Here is an 11,341-nt window from a genome sequence, read left to right as displayed (position 1 = left end):
TTTCACCAATAACTCTTTACAGCAGAGAGTGAAATACTTTTTTTCTGGTTTTATTTTGAGAAAGTATGATGAATATTAACATTTCCATGAGACAGATGACTTAGAGATCATTTATCTACATTTTTTAAATTTTTTTTGTTAGTTTATATTGGAGTTTAAGCATTTAATTGGTCATTAAGTATGTAAGAAGATAGGAATGTAGAAAACAATTATGCTTAAAGTTTGGGAAGCCAATGCTAATTAAAATTAGTTACACCTTCATCCTTCCATACCCCCTTACACACAGTTATTTACAAGTAAAATTAAGAATTTTTAAAATTGTGAGTTAGAGAAAAATATTCTTTTTATATTATATAATGTGCTCTTTTCAGGTGTATGGTGTTAAGCTAAGTACTTACAGCTAAATTATAAAGATTATTCTCCCTTGTGCTATTGTTGTACATCAGAAAAAATTCTAGTAACGATTTGAAATAGGAAAAGAATTTAGCTATATTATAATGCTTTTTTTTAAACCAATGATTTTCATCTCCAATGCTTTGCATTTTTTCTCAGAAGTCTGAGTGGAACAATTTTGACTTACTGAGGATTTTTCTCATTATTTTCCTTTTCTTTTCCACTGGCCTCTAGTCATGGTGCTTTTTCTAAAATATGTTTGCCATATGTGGGGAATTTTACAAACTCTCTCCTCTGAAAGGTGTGTGTGTGTGTGCACACGTGTATGTGTGTGTGTGTGTGTGTGTGAGAGAGAGAGAGAGAGAGCGTGCGCACGCGAGAGAGAGCATGCATCTAAGTGTGTTTCTGGCAGAGGTTTCCATCTCAATGCCAAAGTCACTGGTCTTTATTTTCAGCAAGCCTGAGTGCAGATCCAGTCCGAGTCCCACAGCTGTTTCTGAGGTAGAGGTCCTCACATCTTACTTTCTCTGCAATCTAATCACTCTGCAGATGGAAGATAAAAAGTGGAGGACATAGCTTTAGGTGCTGGTTTCCTGCTCAGGCTAGGAAGAAAGGACAGTTTGGACCATCAGACCTCGTGTTACAGAGGGTCCAAAACAGTCCAGGGAAAAGTCAAGGGAGGAGAATGAAATCTGCAGCTTTGGAATGTGGCCTCATTCTCTAGAGTTATGTTTTGTTTCCCAGGAAACTAAAATCAACAACAGTAATAATAACAGTAGTAAAAAGTGGACTATGGGAGAATCAATGAATGAAGGCCAGAGGAACTGACTACATGCATTTTGGCTCATTGTACACAAATGACCTGACTCATTATACCTTATCTTAGAGGTATAGAACCACGGCCTAAGATTGGACAGTCTCTGGTGTTTTTGTTTATCCTGGTAATTTGGGAGCATATTTGAGTATTTATATTTGTTGAACTCTCAAAGTTGTTAGCTACCAACAACAGGTACACATTCAGCTCATAATAGAAAGAGAATAAACAAACACCTGTATAGATTAATGGACTTAGGGAATTTATTTGTAAAAATGTACATTACTTCCAAAGTTGCTAGGGGGAGATAAGGATCTAAACGGTCCATGGCATAAATAATAAGTTAGAGAAATTATTATATAACCAAACTCTTCATGTATTTTCTTTTCTGTAAAGTTTCCACTTAGCACCACTCGTATCACTTCCTTACCTTGATCTGTACTCCCATGTGACTTGGTGAGCAATTTGCAATATTTGTATTGCCTCTGTCTTAAACATAGGAACAGGTCATAGCTTAATTATACCTTCAGGAAGAGTTCTTTTCTTACTATCAGAGCAGTGGTGGAAAAAGTACCAGCTTTAATGCCAGACATACTTGGCTTGAATCTCACTGTCATCTGTTCTTGGTTGTGACGAAATGAGCAAGTCACTCAAGCTCTCTGAACCCCCTTAATAGGGATTTAAATAAGATGATGTATAATGCCTGGCAAATGTTAACTTTCTATCCCACTATGCATATACTGCCCATACCCCATCCTCCTTGATACTGTAAAGGATTTGTATAAAGGTAGAGTGGGATTGGAAAATGGAGATCAAATTAGTGACAATACCTCTCTTTATCTTCAATAATAAAATACTTTCAGAATTTTTTTTAGGACTTTTTAAGAAACATTTCAAACAGTGAGAAAAGCACGAAGATGAATTACTGCCTTTTGGAACGCTAATCTTTTGGTATACTTGCTTCATGTAGTTTTTGGTTTTTAAGAAATAAAACATTATAAGTATAATAGAAACTTTCTGTTTAGCTCTCTCTAGTCTCATTCTCCTCTCTGCCTCCACAGAGGCAACCACTATATCCATTTGATATTTATCATTCCCATGTTTGTATTCATATTTTTATTGCATATGATGTGGCCATAAACAATCTGTATTATTTGTTTTACATGTTTTAAGACTTTATGTAAATGGTATCATGCTGCACGTATGTTCCTGAATCTACATTTTTTGGTGCAGTGTTACATGGGTGGGATTTTTTTAGTTTGACCGCTGTACAGTTTTCCATTGTCTGGCTGTGTCACAGTTTATTTATCTATTTTTCTGGCAAAAGATATTTACATTTCTTTCCAACTTTTTGTTATTGCAAACAATACTACAGTGGTCATATTTTGTGTGTGCCTTTTAGTGTACACATGAAAGGCTTCCTCTCGGTGTATGAAGGTACTTCAAAAAGTTCATGGAAAGATTCCCATTATCTTTCAATTCTATTTTTTCACAAACTGAAGTACCCTTGTATATATCTAAGAGAAGAATCATGAGTATATAGGACATACACATTGTCAACCTCACTGGATGTTGCCAAATTGCTCTTCAAATTGGTATTTTAATTTACATTGTCACCAATAGGAGAGTTCCTGTTGGCCCAAGTCCTTGGCAATATTTGTTGTTATTAGACATTTTATGTTTGGCATTATGATTGATGGAACATGCTAGCTCCTTGTTGCTTAAATTTTTTTTCTTCCTGAATGCTGGTTAGGTTAAGCATTTTTTTCTTATGTTTTAGCCCTTTTGTTTTCTTCTGTTAGTTGTTTATATTTGCCTATTTTTTAATTGTATTTTCTTATTGATTTGTAGAAATTCTTTACATTTTCTGAATATTAATCCTTTGTATGTATTATCCTTTTTCAGTCTGTGGCTTGTCTTTTTAATTTTTAAATGTCTTTTGTTGTACAGAAGTTTTCACTTTAATGCAGTCTATTAAATCTTTTCCTTTATGGTTGTATGTTTCTGGGTGTGTTTATAAGTAATTCTTCTCTGGCCTAATGTCATAAAGCTATTCTTTATTATCTCCTAAGTGTTTTAAGTTTTGCTTTTCACATTTAAGACTGAGTTATGTAGATCTTACAAATTCTGACACATTTTATTTACAATACTAAAAATATCACATTGGCTAATATCATCACAGATGTCATGAGGAAATACATTGAATATTGGGAAACTGTCTAGCACATAGTGATGGTAACAAGTTTTCTAAAATTCTAATTTTTGCTGGAAAGCTGAAATTTTATCACTATCAACACCTTTTGTGGGTTTTTTTTTTTAAGTGCCCTTCTTTCTTTGTTTTCCCTTGATGAATTTTGCTAGAGGCTACTCTCTTAATTTTTTAGAGAACAAACTTTTTATGCATCTCGAAACAATAAAACTCCTTAAAGAAAACAGGGAAAACACTCCAGGAAGTAGGATTAGGTATGGACTTCATGAATATGACCCCAAAAACACAGGCAACCAAAGGAAAAATAAACAAATGGGATTATATCAAACTAAAAAGCTTCTGCACAGCAAAAGAAACAATCAACAGAATGAAAAGACAACCAACAGAGTGGGAGAAAATATTTGCAAAATATACATCTGACAAAGGATTAATATCCAGAATATACAAGGAACTCAAACAACTTTACAGCAAAGAACCAAATAACCCAATTAAAAAATGGGCAAAGGAGCTAAACAGGCATTTCTCAAAGGAAGATATACGAATGACAAACAGACACACGAAAAAATGCTCAACATCACTCAGCATTTGGGAAATGCAAATCAAAACTACTTTTAGATACCATCTCACTCCAGTTAGGATGGCTAATACATAAGAGACTGAGAATGATAAATGCTGGTGAGGTTGCGGAGAAAAAGGAGCTCTCATACACTGTTTGTGGGACTGCAAAATGGTGCAGCCTTTATGGAAAATGGTATGGAAGTTCCTCAAACAATTACAGATTAGATCTACTGTATGACCCAGCTACTCCACTGCTGGGAATATACCCAGCAGAATGGAAATCATCATGCCGAAGGGATACCTGTACTCCCATGTTTATTGCAGCACTGTTTATAATAGCCAAGAGTTGGAACCAGCCCAAATGTCCATCATCAGATGAGTGGATAAGGAAACTGTGGTATATCTACACAACGGAATACTGCTCTGCAATAAAAAAGAATGAAATACTAACATTTGCAACAACATGGATGGACTTAGAGAAAATTATATTAAATGAAACAAGTCAGGCACAGAAAGAGAAATACCCCATGTTCTCACTTATTTGTGGGAGATAAAAATAAATAAATAAATAAATAAATAAATATACAAACAAATAAAGGGTGTGGAGGGAGAAGACACAACAATCACAACAATTCCTTGAACTTGTTAAGACAAGTGAACAGATATGATGTGGGGGAGGGGAAGAGAGAGAGGGAGGGGGTAAAGAGGAACAGGTAAAGGGACATGGAAATCAACTACAATGTATGTTGAGAAGTTAAAAAAAAAATCTGATACAAACAACACAGACACAAAGAAAGAAAAGTAAATGAACAGTACACAGTCAAAAACAATAGGAGAAACAAGCACCACGAGTAAGAATCAGCTGGGGAAAAAAGGCAAAAGAAGCAGACTCACAAAAACTACAAATATTGAATTTATTGGCATTTTTTAAAAAAACTATGCTTATTATATGTATCAGCCAACTTTTTCTAAGTAATAAACCACCCAAAACTCAAAAGCTAAAAAAAAATAAGTGCCCTTCTTCCTTTGTTTCCCCTTGATGAGTTTTGCTAGAGTTTGATAGAGTTTTTTAGAGAACAAACTTGGTTTTGTTAGGCTTCTCTTCTATTTCATTACTTTCATTATCTCCTCCCTCTTCTATTTTCTTTGTTTTTTCTTTTCTTTCTTTTTTTTTTTTGCAGAAATTGCTTTTGTTATGTTAAAATATTCCTTAATGAGCTAGCAATTACTTATGTGAAGGAGAGTTCAGAAAACAGATTTATGACTGTATTAGCCTTGTTCTTGATTAGAGAGATTTATGAATTACACACATAATGCTATGTCTAGAGTAGTTACTGACGGTCTAAGAGGTTGTGAACTTGGAAGAGCTACTCCCATCAGATCAAGAGACTTAGGTATAAGATGGACATATTTTTCTCTTTTGAATTTAAATCTTTACCATAGTTTGAAAGCTGTTCCCTGAATGCATCAGTTCAAAGGCTTTGTTATTTGGTCAAAAGGCAGATTGTGAGTCACAAATTCATCAACTTTTATTTTTTGGGACATATATTCAGACACCAACTTTGGGACACTTTCTACACTCTTCCATCCTCCAAAGGCAGTGCCTTTCCACGTGTGATTGGTTACCAGCTGAAATGGATGAGTGGCAATTTCTTCACCTGAGGCAGCTACTCCAACCACCACGCTGACACCCCAGCCTTTGTGGTGTGCCTCAAGTGCTGCTCTCATGACCATTGCCAGTACGCTCAAAGGAGAAGTCCACTCCTCCATCAGTCATCTCGATGAGCACTTCCTGGATGGGTTTACTGAAGTCCTGGGGGTTAATACATTCAGAGGCTCCAAGCTCTTTGGCCTTTGCAAATTTCTCTTTATTGATATCCACACCAATGATCTGGGATGCACCAACCACTTTACAGCCCATGATAACCTCCAATCCAACTCCTCCTAGGCCAAAGACAGCACAAGTAGAGCCAGGCTCCACCTTGGCAGTGTTCACAGCAGCACCATAACCAGTTGAAATGCCACAACCCAGAAGGCAGACTTTATCCAAAGGTGCTAAAGGATCTTTTTTGACAACAGAGATATCAGTCACAACTGTATTCAGAAAATGTGCTGTTTCCCACGTAATGTAAAATTGTCTTTCCTTTGCAAGTAAATCTGGTGGTACGATCTGGCATTAATCCTTTCCCTTGATTCTTCTGGCAAAGGTTCGTTTTAGGATTTAGACAAAATTTGCATTCTCCACACTATGGGATGTAAAGTGGGATGACAGTATCACCTGCTTTCAGCCTAGTAACTACTTCACCAACACTTTCCACAATTCCAGCACCTTCATGTCCCAAGATCACTGGAAAACACCCCTCAGGATCAGCTCCACCCAGGGTATAGGTATCAGTGTGGCAAACTGCAGTGGCAATGATCTTAATTCGAACTTCATGAGCCTTTGGGGGTGCCACTTATATCTCCTCTATGCAGAGATGCTTTCCAGCCTCCCAGGCAACTGCAGCCTTGCACTTGATAACCTGGGGTGCCATGTCGATGGGTTCTGGGCAGCTGTTCTATTTTCTTTGAAATTGCTTCTTTGTTTATTCTTTTACTACCTAATTTTCACCCATTCATCATTTGTAATATAAACATTCAAGACTATAAATTTCCTTTTAAGTTCTGTTTTATCAGCATCTACAAAGTTGTGATATGTAGTATTTTCATTGTAACTCAGTTCTAGATCATTTCTAATTTTCACTATTATTTCTTCTTTGATCTATTTTTTATTTAGAAGTGTATGTTTTCATTTCCAAATACATGGCTTTTTTTTTTAAACTTAGGTTTTTTTAAAAAGTCTATTTCTGGGCCAACCCTGTGGCGCACTCGGGAGAGTGTGGCGCTGGGAGCGCAGCAGCGCCCCTGCCACAGGTTCGGATCCTATGTAGGGATGGCCGGTGCGCTCACTGGCTGAGCGCGGTGTGGGCGACACCACGCCAAGGGTTGCGATCCCCTTACCGGTCACACACACACAAAAAAAAGACAAAAAAAGTCTATTTCTAATTTCATTCCATTTTAGTCAGAGAATATGGTCTCCACTCAAATGTATACCTCATGTAAATAAAATCATACAGTCCTTGTGTTTTTATGGCTAGCTTATTTCACATAGCATGATGTCCTCCAAGTTTATCCATATTGTAGCATTTGTCAAAATTTCCTTCCTTTTTAAGGCTGAATAATATTCCACTATGTATATATACTACATTTTGTTTCTCTACTCATCCATCAGTGGACATTTGAGCTGCTTCCACCTTTTGGCTATTGTGAATGATGCTTCATATTGTAGCATTTGTCAAAATTTCCTTCCTTTTTAAGGCTGAATAATATTCCACTATGTATATATACTACATTTTGTTTATCTACTCATCCATCAGTGGACATTTGAGCTGCTTCCACCTTTTGGCTATTGTGAATGATGCTGCTATGAGCATGACTGAACAAATATTTCTTTGAGACCCTGCTTTCAATTCTTATGTATATATATGGAATTATTGGATCATGTGGTCCTTTTATTTTTAATCTTTAGAGGAACTGTCATACTATTTTCCATAGCAGTTGCACATTTTACATTTCCACCAATAATGTACAAGAAGAGTCCTAATTTCTCCATGTCCTCACCAATACCTATTTTCTGTTTTTGTTTTGTTTTTATATACAGCAGTCATACTGATGGATATGAGTTGATATCACATTGTGGTTTTGATTTGCACTTCCCTAATGATTAGTATAGTGAGCATCTTATTTATACGCTTCTTGGCCATTTGTATATATTCTTTGGAAAAATGTCTATTCAAGTTCTTTGCTCATTTTTCAGTGGGGTTGTTTTTTGTTGTTATAGGAGTTCTTTATATATTATGGATGTTAACTGCTCATCAGATATGTTATTTGTAAATATTTTCTTCCATTTTGTAGGTTGCCTTTGTACTCTGTTGATTGTGTCTTTTGATGCAGAGGAGTTTTAAATTTTGATGTGGTCTAAAAAAACTTTCATTATTTTGTTGGACCTAAATTTCTAGGGCCATCAGATATATTCACGTGGAAATTTAAAATAAAAACTTATTGAAAAGATAGGTTTGATAAAAAATCACTGCCATCAAATTCTCTACAGGCCAGCTCCCTTATCATTCATCAAGGTAGTAATTTTGGGGGTAGTGCTTGCAGTAGGTTATTATTCCTATTTATTCATTTTCGTTTCCTGTAAGAGCAGATATTAACAAACTTTTTCTGTAAAGGGATAGTAAACATTTTATGCTTTGCAGACCACAAGTGGTCTCTGTTACTGTTGCCACTGCCACCACTTCTTCTCTGTCTTCTCCTTCTTCCTTTCCTCCTCCTCTTCCTTCTCTTTCTTCTTTTTCTTCTGTTTTTAAAATTTGAATACCCTTGTAAAATGGAAAAGACATTCTTAGCCCATGGGCTGAACAGAAACAGTCCACAGACCAAATGTGGCCTGAGAGCAGTAGTTTGCTGACCCCCCGTGTAGGAGGATTCTGTCTTCACTCATTGCCATGTGACTGACAGTGCATCCTGTGGGAGAAGACTCACCTCCTTCCCCTCTGATGCTTGTGCATGTGACTTGCTTTGCTAATGGAAAATGAGTGGGCATGATGTTCATCGTGATCAGGAAGAATCCTTAAAAGCCTCCATGTTTGTTCTAGCTCTCTTGCTGTTTTTCCTTCTGACATTTGAGAATGGAGTGTTACGGATAAGGGCTACTCCTTCGGTTTGAGTCCTGGAATGAAAAGATATGTAAAGCAGATTTATAGCCAATCTATAGGTACCAATGTGTAATGTGAACAAGAAAGAGACAATTTCTGTAAACCACTTAAATTTGCAGGGGCTAGCGGTTAGCACAGTTGGTTAGTGTGGTGTTGTAACACCAAAGTCAAGGCTTTGGATTCCTCAACTGGCCAGCCACAAAAAAAAAGAAGGGGGGGGGAATTGTTTGTTACCCAGTATAGTCTAGCAAAAGCTGGTAAATATATTGCTTCAGATAAAGAAGCACAACACACACAAACACACACAATAAACAATAGAATTTAGGTGGAGGTGACTTTTAAATTAGGTACATGCTGCTAAAATCTACTTATTTTACTTTGAAAGTATTGGACTAAGAGAAAGTGTAGGAAACTCCAAATGTATACAGACAGATGTTCATTGGCAAGCACAAGTACTGACAGGAAGCAGACCAGTTGAAGAGAATTGATGATACAGAGTTCTTCTAATTAAAATCAGAACCCCAAGCAAGGTTCCTGTTAAATGGATTTGTCATGGGGATGATAAGAGTCTAATAAAAATAACTCAGCATGAAATTGCTAGCTTAACAAGCGGAAGTAATAGATGGGAATTTGTGAGTCTGCTTAGTCTTCCAAGTGTCCCAACTAAAACTTATAGGACCTGATTCCTGGGGAGATAACATTTATGTGGGAAAAAGTAAAACCCTAAAGGACACAGAGTAAGTATCTCAGAGATGTGACCCAGAATTTACTGAAACAGCTAATTGCTTGAATGGGTTTGGTTGATACCCAGTGGCCATATCTTTTGGAATCATGCACCCTCTACTCTTTTTGTTAATTAAATATTTAAATTTTTTTCAAAATACAGAGAATGATATAAGAAACATTCATGTTCCCAATACCAAAGATGAATATTGTTAACATTTTGTCATATTTCCTTAGACTTTCTTATATCAAAAAAAAAAAAAAAATTGCATGTGAAATTGAAAGTCCCTGTAGTCCATTCCTTTGCCCATTCCCTTTACCCCTCCTCCTCACATCGCTTTCCTCTACCTCAGGCAACTAAAGTCTTGGGTTTTGTGTGTATCAATCTAGCCCATTTTTTACACTTGTCTTCATGTATAATTCTATGAACAGTATATAATAATTTTGTTCTGTATGGTTTAAAAATTTTTATATAAATTGCATATTATAGTACCTTTCTGCAGTTTTCTGTTTTTAATCAACAGTGTCTTTTTATGATCTACCTGTGTCTATACATACAAGTGTACTTTAAAAAGTTTGTGGAAAAAGGAAAGATAGAATTAAAGGTAATACAAATCTTTCCATGAACTTTTTGAAGTACCTGCATATACATTTAGCTCATTTCTTTTATGTGTTGTGCAATATGACATTATATACATGTGTGACATTTTCCTTAGACATTTCTCTGTAAATGAACTTTTAATTTAATTCATGCATTAATTTAATAAATACTTATTGAGCACTTACTATTTCCTAGGTATTCATGTTATATCAGTGAATAAATCAGACAAAAATCTGTGCCATCATATTTATGTTCTGTTGGGATAACATAAAATAAATAATAACCATAATAATAAGCCCAATATAGGGTATATTAGGAGACGATAAGTAATAGGAAAAAGATGAAGAAGAATTGAGAGTGGGTTGAGGGGGACAGATTGCTATTTCAGTATGGTCTGTCTGGGTAAGCCCCTTGATAAGATAATATTTTGAGCAAAGACCTAAGATGAGGGAGTTAGCCAGATGAACATCTAGGGGAAGAGAATTCCTATCAGTAAAAAGAGCCAGTGCAAAGCCCCTAAGGCGGGTGTGTACCCAGTGTGTTCAGGGAGGACAAGAAGGCCAACATGACTGGAGAAGAGGAGCAATGGGAGCGAGGAGTAGGATTTGCAGAACAGAGATGACAGTGTTCAAAGGAAGATGACCATCATGCCTGGTCTTATATGCCATGATGAGGACTTTGGCTTTTACTCTCAGAAATGGGTAGTAAGTGAAGGATTTTGAACAGAGAAGTGACATGATCTATGAGGGTACTTCAAAAAGTTCATGGAAAAATGGAATTAAAAGATAAGACAAATCCTTCCATGAAATTTTTGAAAACCCCTCACATGTTTTAAAAGGGTCCCTTCAGCTGCTTTAAGAATAAATTGTAGGGGAGCTAGGGTGAGAGCAGGGAGACCAGTCAGAAAGTTATTACAGAAATCCAGGTGAGTGTTGATGGTCCCTCAGAGCACAGTGTTTTTAGCAGTAGAAGTGGTGAAAAGTGGTGAGATTCTGAATATAGTATGAAGGTAGCAGCAACAAGATTTGCAGATGGATTAGATAAGGGAGTGTGAGAGAATAAGAGGAGTGAGGGATGACCCCAAGGATTTTGCCTGAGTGACTGCAAGGATGAAGTTGCTATCAGAAGAAATGGGACAACCATGGATAGAGCAGGTTTGGGGGATAAGGGAGTGTGAGAGAATAAGAGGAGTGAGGGATGACCCCAAGGATTTTGCCTGAGCGACTGCAAGGATGAAGTTGCTATCAGAAGAAATGGGACAACCATGGATAGAGCAGGTTTGG

At 36.5% G+C, this 11,341-nt stretch overlaps 1 protein-coding gene and 1 pseudogene across 1 annotated transcript in view; one reads left to right on the top strand and one right to left on the bottom strand.

The window, feature by feature from the left end:
- WARS2 (tryptophanyl tRNA synthetase 2, mitochondrial) overlaps nt 1-11,341 on the top strand; it is a 65,913-nt gene that overhangs the window by 27,277 nt on the left and 27,295 nt on the right. The gene's annotated exons all lie outside the window — the stretch shown is intronic.
- On the bottom strand, nt 5,401-6,517 carry LOC103588269 (annotated as a pseudogene).

This window comes from Galeopterus variegatus, unplaced genomic scaffold (assembly GCF_000696425.1).
Source record: "Galeopterus variegatus unplaced genomic scaffold, G_variegatus-3.0.2 Scaffold544, whole genome shotgun sequence".
NCBI classification, from domain to species: Eukaryota; Metazoa; Chordata; class Mammalia; order Dermoptera; family Cynocephalidae; genus Galeopterus; species Galeopterus variegatus.
This window is presented reverse-complemented; position numbering and strand designations above follow the sequence as displayed.